Below are 12,741 nucleotides of genomic sequence, written 5' to 3' on the forward strand. Positions count from 1 at the left end.
AGCCTACCCTGATATGTTCCGGGTCAACGCTTTCGAGGTGCGCCAAAAGCGGCGACAACACGAAAGTCATACTTCGAATTCTTAAAGGCTGTTGGCTCTCCTCGTCAAAAACTCTTTGGTCACGCCTGGCTGACTGACTGCCTAGGAAGAGCTGTTTGAAATCGAGGCTGCTTGATTTGTTCGACGTGCCAAGAGGCACGCGAGCACAACAAGATCTCAAAAAAAAAAAAAAAAAGAATGGCAAAAACGAAATTAGCGAGAAAAGCAGCCTGTGAACGTGAGTTCTTGGTTGAAAAAGTAACCTTACAGAAAAGCTGCCTAGCAGATTATTGCAAACTGCCCACTGTTTTCTCCTGCAGATAATTTTAGGAAGACCGGGGCGTAAAGCGTGAGCACCGAGACGCTCCGAACCAGCTCTCAGAAGCTCCCATCAAGCTTCCATGATGCTACCTTTAGTGTGTAAATAGTGTATATAAACGTTGCTCTTATCAGCCCTAGCTACTCTGCTTCACTTCTACCTGAGACTTGGCTAGCTCCTTCGAATACATCACGAGCAAGCAAAAGGGCACGGAATTGAACAGGCGAAAATGTGCAACATCACATCGCTTTTATTACGCGACATATTCGTTCTCCGCTGCATTCGCCCGCTCGTGTCCGCAGATAACGTTCCAATTTTAATATCGACGACACACCGTTGACTGCGGTCACGTCATTGAATATCAATTAAACGGCGGTTGCATTATTTATTTGCAAATTACTTCACCATAAAGTATGGGGAAGTAATTCATTACTTGGCCACCTGAGGAGCTTTCTAACTTGGCTTACTTTTTTATCAAGACCTGAATATAATGTTAAGATTTCTTTGGTTGATTCTGAGCATAATTATCTTCACAACGGAAGTACATAACCACTGTCCGCAACTATTATTATTCAACTTTCCCAGTGCCAGTAGGTCCGTTCAAGTTATGTGATGAAAACATGTTTGCTGGACTACGTCATATATGACATGTCACTCAAGTGTCTGTCTCCGCATTATTGACGAATCCAGCTGTCTTTTGCAAACTTTTTGCTGGCAAGTTTTTAAATTTTATTTTGTTCTTTTTTAAACTGGTGGCCTCAGACAAGCTTATTACGCCTCTGCTCACCACTTATATAGCGTTGTTACACGCGGCGACTGGGCCGACGGGGGAGAGCGGTGTTCTTTGTTCGTCAAACAAGTCACCGAAGGGCTGCCAGCCTGCTGTTCGCCGTGTTTTGTCCATCTTAGCAGGGAACTGAGGTGGCATTCCGACACCATAAGACGTTCGACGAGACGACCACAGTGGTTTCTTGGTGTCGCAGGTGCAGTGTGGTGGCCACGCCTCAATTAAAGACGTTGACTTGAGCGAGTGTGAGCGGCACCACCAGAAATTGTTTGTGTCCCCCGTCATTCAACAGCTCCTTCTGGACCCATTCCCTGATTTAGTCAAAACGCACACTTTATGATGAGCCACCCAGCTCATTCGCAAGAGATCTCTCGCCCTGTCTGTACAGAATGTAATAAATCCTCTGTTAAGTTTGCCATCCTACTCCTGAGTGCACATGCGTTTTCTTTTCTGTCTCTCTACAACCCCTTCCTTGCCCCTATTTCCTCCCCCCCCCCCCAGTGCTGGGCAGCAAACCGGATGCCAAGATCTGGTTAATCCCGCAGCCTTCCTTTCTCTCTCTTGCCATCTTACTGCCTTGGCATCTTCATCCCGGATATCTGATGCCTGAATTAAAAGGAATTAAATATTTTATGCAGCATGTTGAGACGCTGCGTATGAGTGGTCATCCTCGAAAATTATCAATTTTAACACCACAGACAGGTGATGATATACCCTGAGTAGGTTCGAGCATGTATCATGCCTCGACGCTTCTAATCTCCATTAAACTTCTCCCTTTCGATTTCATCCTTCGGGGCTTTGTGTAGTTCTTCACCTAACGCGCTGCATTCGTGCTGCACTGCTACCATTTCATTTCTTCTGTGTATACGCCCTGTTTCGGGCACGATCATAGGCTGCCATCTTAGACTGATTATGATTGCGTTTTGCATCCATATGAATATTCGAGTAGTGCTACGGTGAACTCGCACGCATCAATACGCTGGACCAGTACATTCAACGTTGTATGACCAAAATCATTGCTAATTACGACATAGAAAACCAGCAAAAATTGATTTTAAGCCTAAGATGGCAGTGTGTAGGCATTACTGTAACTGTTACATTTATTTTTTGTCAATTTGTCCAATATGTCATTTCATTCAGCGGCCGCCAAACTTGTGCCGCTGTTCATAGTGGTACCCTCGGTCTCTGAAAATGGATGAAGATAACTAAGAGGCCTGTTTTTTACTGGCTACATAAATGTGAAACGAAGCTATAAATCAAGATGAAAAAGAAAAAGACAAATCTGTGAAAAATCGGCCCTGGTGCATAAATGGCGCCCGATTGCACCGACGCCGTTCCGTTGCGCTCCCCGTGGGGGCGCGCGCGACGGAGTTTGCCCGACAAGTTGCGGCAAGTCGCGACAGACACGGACGGCCGGACGACCGTTGTAAACAGCCCGCTGCAGTGTGCTTGGTAACGTTTGTGGTAACGTTTGCCACGCTGTTTAGTGCCCGGGCGTAAAAGCGGGTACGATTTCGTTCTACCTTCGGGTGAGAAGAGACATTTTTTCAGGCCGCCCCGAGACGCCGTACGCCTTGCACTATGGCAGCGAGAAGTACCCAGGCAGGACAAAAAGCTTTCAAGCACGTGTTCTGTTTGTGACCTTCACTTCAGCGATGAAGACATTTCGAAAGTCTTCGAGCACAACATTTGTGGTGAGCTGGTAACGATGCCGCGCGACAAATGGGCACTGAAAGACGACGCCGTGCCTCGGCTGTTTCCGAATTGCCCGAGTTACATTCGAAGCCGACACGGAAACGCAAGGCTCCTGCTCGCAGACTCTCCCCGGCAAAAAGCAAGCGTCGAAAAGGACAAGGTGAGCAGTTGATTTCAGCAGTTGGGGATAGCAACAACGAAGCAGAAAACATCGGGACGACGGATAGTAGTGAACCTTTGTTTGACATGCTAACTCGCTTGGCCGAAGGGGGACAGAAGATTGAAGGTTGGTTTCTTGGCGTTGCTGAACAAACGGCACTACTGTACAAGCTTAGCATAAGAAATAACATTCCCCGTGTGGAAACGTCAGTGGCGCTGTCGGAGAACCTCGAAGTAACTGTCTGCGCAAATGGTCGAATCGTGCCTCGCAGCGTCTACGCCGGGGAGCCGAGCATTGAAATGAACTCGTTTGATGACTTGAAATGTTTGATCCGGTAGATTGAAAAGCTTAAGCTGTGCCAGGGATGCCCTGCTGAAAAGTACCCGAAGATCGCATCATCACTGGTGGCCAAAAAAGAAGGTGAAAAGTGGAGACGCAACACCTGCACTGTATTGAGCTTTAACGCTACATGTGCTCAGTGTAGGACCTTGAATAAGCTTTTTCTGCAGCGTACAAAGCAGCGCGAAGACTGCAGGAAAAAGCAGAGGGTTTGCTTGAAGTCGCTTCGACGTAGAGCAATTCGCACGACCTCAAGGCGAGAAAAAATGAAAGAACTTGTTTTGATAAAGAAGCAGCTGAGTGCCGTTACGGAGGAAGCAATTGACAGCACTCTTAGCGTTCTTCCAGCCAGGAAGCAGTTGGCCTTTAAGACAGCTGTCATGGCAGCGAAAGTGAAGTCGAGAAATGGTCGGCGATATGATGCCGAGTGGCTCATGACATGTCTGCTACTGCACATCTCAAGCCCGAAAGCCTACTCTTTGATTGCTGACATGCAACTGCTACCGCTGCCATCAAAGGCTCGTCTTCGCCAAATAATAAAGGGCATTCCATGCAAATATGGTTTTAATCAAGTTGCGCTTCACAGCATCAAAGGCCATTTCGCTGATGAAGTACATCTAAGACGGCTAAGAGTATTGCTCCTTGACGAGGTCAAGTTGAAGCAGGGCGTCTCCTTCAATAAGGCTTCATGCAAAATGGACGGCTTTGTGGACTATGGCGAGGTTACAGCCCCAAACTCAGATAAACTTGCCGACCACGCATTGGTACTGATGTTCGTGCCACTATTCGAAGATTGGGTGCAGCCAGTCGCCAGCTTTGCAACAAAGGGAGAAGCTCCTGGGAAAGTCCTTACAGAACTTGTCATGAGTGCTGTTCTGGAACTTCATAAGAACAATGCATCAGTGCTGGCTGTAATCAGTGACGGGGCTGGCAACAACAGATCTATGTGGAGCCAGTTTGGAGTTTCAGGCAAACTTGATGCACCGCGCCATTTTATTGAACATCCCTGGGAGCCATCACAAAGTATCTACTTCATATGTGATGTGCCACACATCGTCAAGTGTATTAGGAATCACCTGAGGAAGCACACATACGGAATGGTAAAGAAAAATCCATGCGCAAATGTTCAGTGCAGTTTAACAGTTTGATTTTGTTATTTCCAGGCAGGCAACCTTCGCATCAATTTTGGGCATTATGTGACACTCTATGAAACAGAGAAAAATGAGCATGTCCGAGTCGTGCCGAAACTCACCGAGGCACATGTTGCCCCTGACAACTTAAGAAAAATGAGTGTCAGACTGGCTACTCAGGTAAAGTTTGTTTTTGTAAAAGCATGCTGTTTTTTATTTTGTGTACTTACATGTGGAAAAAATGTAATGCTTTCTGTACAGCTCTTCAGCCGTGGGACAGCTTTTGGAATACGCGTCTACAGGGAAGCCAAGGTCGCTGGCTTAGAAGATTCAGAAGGCACGGAGACCTATACAAGAGTGGTGAACGACGTATTCGATGCGCTCAACATAAAGCTTCCGTCCCGGGGAATCAGGCGCAATTCCAAGGAGATACAGGCAAGCAGCTCAACCAATCTTTCTGGAGCCTAGTATCACCAGTACGTATGCCGTCAATTGGCATCATTGTTCAATATATTATTTTTTTTTTTCAGATCATAAAGCAATTCCTGGACGTCTTAAATGTGACTGAGAAAAATGTATTGGAGAAAGGCACAAAGCTTTTTGCCTCTCTACTGACAACGGAGTCCCTACGTGTAACGTTGTTGTCTACGCTAGACATCATCAGTTATCTCTTCAACAAGGACGCAGCGTACGTGTTGACTGCCAAGCTAAACCAGGACCCCTTGGAGGTAGCACGAATTATTTTGCTTTTAATTTAGAATGTATTGCAGTAATGGACTTTCCCTCTAATGATTGTTATTTCTCTTTCAGCGGCATTTCGGTCTCGCACGTTCATTTGGAGGTGATGAGTCGCACCCTACAGTCGTGAATTTTACACAGATTTTCCGCCTGTTGAGCCTGTACACACCCATCAAGACAGCGCTACGTGTAAGTGTTCAAGGCGAACCAAATGCTGTGCTCGTTTCTGTGGAAGACACATTGAAGACCGCTGGAGAAGCTCACAGGTCAAAAAGAGCTAACTTGCGCACTGAGATTGAAGCTAGGCTACTGGAAATGACATCATTTCCATGTATTACTCCTGACGAAATGAGTGATGAGCCCAGCTACTTCAGAGGTTCACCAGACGACAGTGTTGTGTACTACTTAGCCAGATATGTTGTACACAAAATGACCAAGCGTAAAGAGTGCCGGTTGTGTCTACAGGACGTTAGTTCAGAAGCTCCTGTCATTGGCTCTGATGCATACTTAACTACATACCGGAGCTTCAAGGAAGGCAGCCTTAGGCACCCCAGCATTAAGATGCTACACTTCATCAGAGTTGTAAATGAATCTATTTCATTTTCTCTTGATGAGGAAGGTGTCTGTGCGGACCTGTTTTGGAAGGCCTCGGACGAGTTGGATGAGTGCGATCTGACGAGGCTGGGTTGCGACCAGCACAAGCCCACGTTCACGTGTCAGGTCCTGTATTTTTTCATCGTGACACGAATGCATTTTTACGCCAGGGATGTCAACCGACGCCTTCAAACCCGCGAAAAAGTTGCCATCGCCACCAAGAAAGCTCGCCTATTGTGAAGCCGTTGAACATTTGCATTGTGTGCGTGTGCCTTGGGCCTCGGCAATAAACGCATTTCGCGGCACTGAGAATAAAAGTTCCTCTTTTTTGCTCAGTTTTTGTTTGCAGTAACGAATATCCGCAAACATTGGCCACACGTTTGCGGGCAGCTTCGCCGCTATAGCTTTGCTTTTCATTCCGCTCATTATATATATATATATATATATATATATATATATATATATATATATATATATATATATATATATATATATATATATATATATATATATATATATATATATATATATATATATATATATATATATATATATATATATATATATATACATATATATATATATATATATATATATATATATATATATGAACTTTATTGCTACATAAACACAAAACATGCATAAGTAGCAAGGATGGCGGAATAAAAGCTGCTTAAAGGCAGCTTTACTAGTCCCACCTCCCCATACAATAGCAGCAGCAACATGACAAGAATTCACATAAAAAATGCACTTGTTGACAACCTTAAAGTAGATACACAGAGCAAGGCATTAAATAAATGGAAATTTAGCTCATTCATTGAAAAAAAACGACAGGATACTTATTTCGAAAACACAAAATTAATGTTAACATTAATAGTAACAGTTGAAATAATGCGTATTTAGAAATGTAATGTATGTAAGGTAATACATAAAGCATCACCCGATTGTTCGAAGAGGTCCCTAATGGTAGTTCAAATTTGAGACGCATTGAACGAGTATTTCAAGGCAAAGAACGGCCATTTACAACGCGCGCCGCCGGCTTCCTGCTGCACAGCAACGGGCTAACCATGGCCGCCGCGCCGTCTGGTGAGCGGAAACGAAACGGGACCACGCATCAACGGCAGCCGCCGTGGGAGTTTGAGGCCGGAGTGCACTGAAGCTTCCGAGGAGGAGTCGCGTGAGGGCGCGCGCAATTGTCTATACGTCGTTTGCACGTTTCCGACAGTTTCGTCGGGCGCGTTCGTTCTCGTTTCTTTTTTACATTGCGGTGGCATTCTTACATCAGTGCTTCTGTATGCACTCTCATGGCGCGAAAACAAAGTCATTGCTTCGTCCCTGGGTTCACTACAGGCTACAAGTCAACTAAAAAGAAGTACTTTGGTTTGGGCTAGTTGGTTCATAGTGCCCACATAGAAAGGGCAGCGCAAAAACTCGGGAAAAAAAAGAAGGACAGTAGAGACAGAGCACTGACTAACAACTGAAATTTTATTGCCATCTCCTGTGCATATATATGTGCCTAAAATGTGATAGAGAGGAGGTTTAGAAGCAAGAAAAGAAGACTGGTTTTAACCAGCGATAAAAGCTGCAAACGATAAAATCTTCAGAGGAACTCGCGCAAGTGTGTTCCTTTGAAGATTTTATCGCGCGAGTTCCTTTGCGACAACGAAGCTTGGATGTTGTGCCGTATTGACTTATATGCTAAATAAAAAAAATACATCTCACGGAATTTCTTATGCGCTCACCTAAGATGAATGAAATGCAAAATCAGTCTTACTTCTTCTCAGCCAACGTACCCAACGTATCCCCTCCAAGGTATTTCTATATCAAACATGGTTCTCTGACTACCTTGAAAATTCGCTATATTGTGGGCAATGAAGAATCAAATACGAGTGAAAAAAAGAGTGTTCATGATGACTGAAAACCGCTTAACATTGCTGTTGCTTTTCACGGAGACTCTCTGGCATTGTGCAACTGCACTAGTCTTGCTAACTTGATAAAAAAATTAGAAAGCGCTCTGGAGGCTTATACTACAAGCTGGGTTATATGAAGATGTGTGGAGCAAGCAACCATGTTACCATGATACCAAATTAGCCCCAGTGCCTCCGAGCTTTGCTTTATGTTCCCCTTCGACGCGGTGTGTGAACAGAAGAAAGCGGGGAGAGCACAGAAGAACGCAGGGACCGACTGACTCTTAAGTCATTGGCTGAACTGACACTCTATGTGATCAAAAGTCATGGTGGCTGCCATATCGCAGAGCACCTGCCTCTGACATCAGATAAAAACAATGTACAAAGTCGGAGCTCTAATGATTTGGTTGCCAAACATATCATTTAGGCCTTGAATTGATCATCGAAGCTGAAATTATAAATATAGTATATTACCAGTGACAAAAAAAGTAAGGTTGGTTGGGTGTGACTTCTTCGTGTACAATAAATTCTCCGTTGCACATATTTATAATTGTTAGTGAGGTCACGAACTCAACTGAGTTAAAGAAAGAAGTACTCAGCCTGCAAAGCCGTGCATGACCGGTCCAGATTATATATAATATGAGTTGTCATTTACTAGAGCAAAAGAAATGCGAAGACGCTTGTCTGTGCCTGCCATCAGTCATTGAGAAAACCTTACGGCAGGCATTGAGAAAACCTGTTCTAAACTGTACCTGTTCCTCTCGGAGCCCGTCTGCTCGGTAGTGGGAAAAGAAATGCGAGAATGAGGGGAGGGTTCCAAGTCATGCGGCATGTGGTGGACGTTTTGGGGACTAGCCTCTCGTGAGCCGGAATCCTGGCCTCAAGGCGTTTACAATATTCAGAATAACTGAGCCGATTAATTGGAAGTTATCTGTGCTCAGAAAGCAGTGATATTAAAAAAAATACCCTTTCAAACACATGCAGACCCAGGAGGCCGTAAGTATAGAGGGAAGAGGAAGGGAATCTGAACCCCCTACACCATGGCAATGTTTTTGTAATTTAACTTTCGGGGTACACTAAAATATTTACATGAATTCACAGTGACCACCAATTGCCAAAGCTAGTCGTTCTGCTGCACCCCCCACCAAAAAAAAAATTCTAGGTGCTAGCCTTACGCCGAACGTTTTCAGTTGGCGAAGCTAAATATAGTGTGTCTCTGTACAAATGCGCACTGTTAATTTCACCTTTTCGACAGTATGACATCCTAAAACTAGTTCAAGTCTAACGTAGCCGGACGAGAAATGCACCCCCTAAAAATGGTAGCTGTGCTAAGGGCCATTGCATGGATATTGTTACTGGGGCGGTGACGCGTGACTTAAATTTGTGCTGATATGATTGATTGATATGTTGATTTTAATGTACCAAAACCACCATTTGATTATGAAAGACGCCATAGTGGAGGGCTCCGGGAATTTCAACCACCAGGGGTTCTTTAACGTGCACCCAACTCCGAGCACACGGGCCTACAATGGCGGTCGTGTCGAGCACACCGAGGAATACTGTTCCCTCCTCATCGGATAGAGTTGCCGATTCAATGGGTGAGCGGAACAGACAGTCAGCGTCCATGTGGCGGTTCCCTGACTTGTGTACAACCGTCATGCCGTACTCCTGCAGCCTGAGACTCCAACGCACTAATCGCCCGGTAGGATCTTTAAGATTCGTCAACCAACACAGTGAACGGTGGTCACTGATGACTTTGAAAGGGCGGCCGTATAAATACGGGAGAAATTTTGTGACCGCCCATACCACGGCGAGGCATTCTTTCTCAGTCATGGAGTAATTAGTCTCGGCGCGTGTTAGTGTTCGGCTTGCATAGGCGTACTCTTTCTGTGCCTTCTTGCAGCTGCACAAGCACAGCTCCCAGACCAACATTGCTGGCATCAGTGTGTAGCATCGTTGGGGCTTTCTCATCAAAGTGGGCAAGCACTGGAGGCGTCTGTAGTCGCTGGTGCAGGTTCTTAAAAGCAGCTTCCTCTTTGTTGCTTCATTGGAAGGGAACGTCTTCTCTCGTGAGACGGGTTCACGGAGATGCAATGCGTGTGAAGTTGGGATGAATTGCCTATAATACGCACATAGGCCGAGGAATCGTTGGACAGCCTTCTTATCAGTCGACACCGGGAACTGTGCAACAGCTGCGATTTTTTCAGGATCAGGACAAATGCCTGCATGACTCACAACGTGGCCAAGAAATTGCAGTTCTTCATAGCAAAAGTGGCACTTTTCAGGCTTCAACGTGGAGCCCGCGGACTGTATGGCTTGTAAAACTACCTCAAGTCTTTGAAGGTACTGGTCAAATGTTGCGGCGAAAACTACGACATCATCAAGGTAGACCGAGCAGGTTTCCCACTTCAACCCAGAAATTACGGTATCCGCGAGTCTTTGAAAGGTAGCAGGCGCTGAGCATAAACCAAAGGGCAAGACTTTAAATTCATATAAGCCATCTGGTGTCACAAAAGCTGTCTTATGGTGGTCTCTCTAGTCTACCTCGATTCGCCAATATCCACTCCTCAATTCCATCAATGAAAAGTAACGAGCATGTCGAAGTCTGTCGAGAGAGTCATCTATACGAGGAAGTGGATACGCATCTCTCTTTGTCAGCTGATTGAGTTTTCTGTAATCTACTCAGAAGCGCAGGCTGCCGTTTTTTTTTTGTTTAACGAGGACTACAGGTGACGCCCAGGGGCTTTTTGAGGGCTGAATGACGTCGTCTTCTAGCATTTTGTCGACTTGCTCTTGTATCACTTCGCGTTCCTTTGGAGTCACGCGATAGGGGTTTTGGGTGAATTGGTGTCGCCATGTCCTCAGTAATTTTCCGATGCTTGGTTAGAGGCGTGCGGCCAACTCTTGATGTTGTCGAAAAGCAGTCTTTATATTCGGTTAGTAGCTCAAGAAACCTTTTTCGCTCGTTCTCAGGCAAAGTAGTGCTAACGTCGAGAACTGGTGTTGAATCAAGTTTTGGCACCTCATCGACTACTGCCAAGCAGCCTTCTGCGTCTGTGATATTGTCGAAGTAAGCGACGGCCATGCCTTTTAGAAGGTGCTGGCGCTCACCCCTAAAGTTTGTCACAAGCAAGCCCATGCGTGCAGCGGCGACACTGACAATACCTCTTGCGACGAAAATGCCGTGTGTGAGGAGGAGCGAGCTTATTCGATCTGCAACTCCTTCGCCGTCAAACTGGACAGCGGCTGCCACAGAAACTAGCGTGCATGACCGAGGAGGGAGAACCACATTGTCATCAGTTAGACGCAATTGGTTTGGTCGTGCCTGTGGACAATCAGGTGCGCTCGAACTGTTGCGGAATGTAATCAAACTGTCTGGAATACTGATGATGGCGCCGTACTCTCGTAAGAAGTCCATACCAATAATTAGATCCTTGCAGCATGCGGAGAGAACGACGAATGACGCAACGAAAGAAGAACCTCCTATGTCAATTCTCGCTGTGCATCTTCCAGAGGGCATCAATAACTGACCACCTGCTGTCTTTATTCGAGGGCCTGTCCACAGCATCTTCACTTTCTTGAGGCGGACGGTGAGGTCCTGACATGACGCGACATAGTGCCTGCATTCAAACAACGCACCCATCACCGCGCGCACAGGGACATACATGCGCGCCGTCTACTGTTGCGCAGAGACAATGATGATAGCACGAGAACCCAGCTGGCCCCTGCTGATGTGCGCCACGCGCTTGGGACTCTTCTTAAAGAAGTAGAAGAAGGAGACATCTTTGGTGTTCTGCTATAACGGGCTACGACCATAGTCCCTTTGAGTTGTGGGCACAGATTCGCCCTTTAATAAAACGTTTTATTACACCCCGAGTCCTTCAACATCGTTACATTTCTGGTGGAGGTGCTGGGTAATGAATCAAAGCCCTACGAATGCAAGAGAGCGTAGCCCCGACCACCGGCGAGTTGATCCTGGGGAGTTGACACCTGTGCATCAGAGGACCAGTCGCCGTCTTCGAGGTGATTCACCAGAATTCAGTCCACTCCACTTCACGCCAAGGGTAACTCAGTCAATGGACGCCGCCACCATGACAAGTCATGTAACACCAGCCCAAGTGGTGATAAATCAGCCTCACCAGCCACCAGTATTTCATGGCGACTCGTATGAAGACATAGAAGATTGGCTGAACCTATTTGAGAGAGTGGCACGTTTGAACGGTTGGGACGAGAGAGAGAAGCTCCGCCGCGTATACTTTGCTTTGGCGGACTTCGCAAAGACGTGGTATGAGAACCATAAAACCTCCTTTACGACCTCGGATGAATTTCGGCGACAAGCTCTGGCGACTTGTGCCAGCGCGGATCGCAAAGAAAAGGCGCAGGCTGCGCTCGAATCCAGGAACCAACTGACCAACGAAAGTGTCGCAATGTATATCGAGGACATGATCCGCCTGTTCAAGCGCGCAGATTCCCATATGACTGAAGACAAGAAGCTACGCCACCTCATGCATGGGGTGAAGCAAGAGCTATTCACTGTTCTCGTCCGCAACCCACCACGAACAGTTGCGGAGTTTCATACGGAAGCGACAGCCATCGAGAAAACGCTAGAACAGCGGGCTCGACAGTACAATCGAGACATAAACTACGCACCTGCCAATGTCTTCTCTGGACGCAAGCGAAGTGACATGTACGCCTTGCGAGAACTCACCAGGTCGGTGATCAGGGAAGAGCTCAGCAAGTTGCAAGCACCTCACACTACAGCAACACTGTCTGTCGTCGACGTAGTACGAGATGAACTGAGGCAGATGATACGTGAGCCGGAGCGTGCGCCACAGCCGATCCAACGCATCCCAACGTACTCTGAAATACTCAGACAACCCGCGGCGCACACCAATGCAGCAGTTGCGATGGCCTCTCCTTGCCCACAGACGGTACGCAGCGCACATCGTCCACTGGAACCGACAGCTACCTACCTGCCACGAGCCCATGGTGTAGCTCGCTACGTGGATCAAAGGCCCCGGAAAAGTGACATC

General features: G+C 46.5%; 1 pseudogene; it reads left to right on the plus strand.

Moving 5' to 3' along the window:
- The first annotated feature begins 2,622 nt into the window (after nt 1-2,622).
- LOC142785273 (uncharacterized) lies at nt 2,623-6,098 on the plus strand (annotated as a pseudogene).
- The last annotated feature ends 6,643 nt before the right edge of the window (nt 6,099-12,741 follow it).

The sequence above is a fragment of the Rhipicephalus microplus genome, unplaced genomic scaffold (assembly GCF_043290135.1).
Source record: "Rhipicephalus microplus isolate Deutch F79 unplaced genomic scaffold, USDA_Rmic scaffold_20, whole genome shotgun sequence".
NCBI classification, from domain to species: domain Eukaryota; kingdom Metazoa; phylum Arthropoda; class Arachnida; order Ixodida; family Ixodidae; genus Rhipicephalus; species Rhipicephalus microplus.